The sequence below is a fragment of the Amblyomma mixtum genome, chromosome 5 (assembly GCF_055824585.1).
Source record: "Amblyomma mixtum isolate Tamu chromosome 5, ASM5582458v1, whole genome shotgun sequence".
In the NCBI taxonomy this organism is placed as follows: domain Eukaryota; kingdom Metazoa; phylum Arthropoda; class Arachnida; order Ixodida; family Ixodidae; genus Amblyomma; species Amblyomma mixtum.
Genome location: NC_143016.1, coordinates 192753191 through 192755569, shown reverse-complemented (window position 1 = coordinate 192755569; position 2379 = coordinate 192753191). Strand labels below are relative to the sequence as shown.

At 48.4% G+C, this 2379-nt stretch overlaps 1 pseudogene; it reads right to left on the bottom strand.

Moving 5' to 3' along the window:
- Positions 1–763: 763 nt before the first annotated feature.
- LOC149345290 (uncharacterized) lies at positions 764–1981 on the bottom strand (annotated as a pseudogene).
- Between the last annotated feature and the right edge of the window lie 398 nt (positions 1982–2379).

Sequence of the window (2379 nt, the reverse complement as noted above, 5' to 3'; positions counted from 1 at the left end):
TGGGTGCTTCTGAGCGGGGTAAATGAAAATACAGCATGGAAGATTTTATGGTCGCTGATTTCTGGAAGATAACTAATGGATGATAGGTACTCAGGGCTATTAGTTAGTATTAGGTCAAGGGTGTTTGCGGTTGCATGCGTGACGCGAGTAGGTTCCGAGACTAACTGTGTGAGGTTAAAATTTAAACAGACATCAATGAAGTTCTTGGCCTCTGTATTGCATGTTAATGAGGAAGTGCCTAAACTCTGCCAATCAATGTCCGGATAATTGAAGTCCCCGGAAAGGAGAATGCGCGCATTTGGGTATTTAACAACAAGATGACTTAAGTATCATTCAGATATCGACAGAAGTTTGGATTTGACTGCGGGGGCCTATAACAAACGCCAAGAAGTACTCTTACAGGGGGAGTGCGAATAATTAGCCATAATGATTCCATATCAGATTTGACGTGTGCAATAGAGTATGATATACCTCGGTGAATTGCAACAAGAACACCCCCCCCCCCCCCCCGTGAGTCTTTTCGATCGTTTCGGTAGACGTTGAATTCGGGTAAGCCAGTTAAAACTTCAGCGTCGGACACGTTACTGTTTAACCAAGTTTCAGTTAGTATAAGTATATTGCTCCTAGATGACGAAATTACGTTGGATAGGAGTTCACGCTTTGGAAGGAAGCTGCGGATGTTAGTGAATATCACGGAAAACGAGAGAACTTTTGAGGGTGTCGCGCGCTGGCGTTTTATTGGTGTAGGGTGAAGGGACGATTGCTACGCGACTTGCTTTACGGTGTTAGATGAAGTGTCGAAAATATAACGGTTCGAGCCGATGTGAAGTGTTTTATATCGCAAGGAAAATTTGGCAGACCTGGCTTTAGCAAATGCAGCAAGTTGTTTTCGCGCGTGACGAACGGCATGCGAGAAGTTTTCTCCAACACTATAAACCGTGTCTTTCAGATTTCGCTCATTTGATAGGAGGGATTCTTTAGTTTTGCTACTTGTGAATTTCACGTTTATGGGAGGATTTTTATCTTGTGAGTAACGACCGAGGCGATGAGCTCTTTCTGTCTCGTGAGGTTCCAGTTATTTGAAGGTTATTACGGCAAACATCAATGATTAGTTTTTCAGATTCTGCCCATGTTTCGCTATCAGTAGTGTCAGGGATACCATAGAAGATGAGATTGTTACGGAGTGACCTGTTTTCAGAGTCATCTATGCGGGTTTCTAGTTCCTGGATTATACGCGCCATGTTGCTTGTGTCAGCGTGCATCTTTTCAATGTCGTTTCGAAGGGGAAGTAGTGCTTGGTAGTGTGTTTCGAGGTCGGCCATACGATTGCTTAAATCGGTTATGGTTTTATCCGTAGTAGTGAGCTGGGATTTCAGTCCCTGAACTTCGGCTATTAGTTGTGTTTGGCCTGCGGTTAGTTTCTGGAGTTCCGCGAGTACTGCACTGTTGTCGTTAGGACCAGGGTTAGTTTCGATATCTCCTGATAACAATAGCAAAGAATGAACAACAGAGGCACACTCGGCGGCAATGGCAAGACAGCACTGTGGGCTCGGTAACTGCACCAGAACATAACTGCTTGATCTTTTGGCAAATAAGGCATATGATTTACTAACCTGCATGGCAAAGATTAGCGGATTAGATGGCTGCGCTGAGGTGCAGTCACCGAGCCCACAGAACGGTGCCGGTGGCGGTTTTGTATGGGGCGAAGCTGTTGATGTCCGTGATGATGCGGCCGTCCAAGATTCCTTCGGCGCCGGCAGCCACTGTTCCTCTGTTGTCGCAGCAGTCATCCGGGGTGGGCAGCTGACGAGCGGCAAGCGGTAGCGTCCCGGCTCGTCCCTGGAGCATGGTGGTGCACAGTCAAACGACGCCCCCAAAGAATGCTTGCCAAGGTCGGCAACAGTAGGCTGACGAACAGCTGGTTGATCGTCTGCATCGCAAAGATTAGCGGATTGGATGGCTGCGCTGAGGTGCAGTCACCGAGCCCACAGCCTTATGACCTTATCGTGGCAATGCCACCGAACCCACCCCTGCCAACTCTGCCACAGTGCGCGGTGGGCTGCGCACGAGTCGTGCGAAGAGCTCTTGCGCCACACCCCTCATGAGGCGGCGAAGCCTCTTCTCCTCCGTCATTTTGGGATCCGCGCGTTTAAAAAGGCGGGTCATGTCCTCGTAGTACATGCGTACACTCTCGTTGTGCCGCTTCTGGTGTAACGCAGTGTAACGCAGCTTCTGCTCGCTCTCGACGGTCTGCATTCGGGAAAGTGGCTATAAGATTGCGGTAGAAGGCTTCCCAGGACATATACGAAGCTTCATGGTTTTCTAACCATGTCCGAGCAGATTCTTCAAGCGTGAAATAAGCATTGTGGAGCTTAGGGT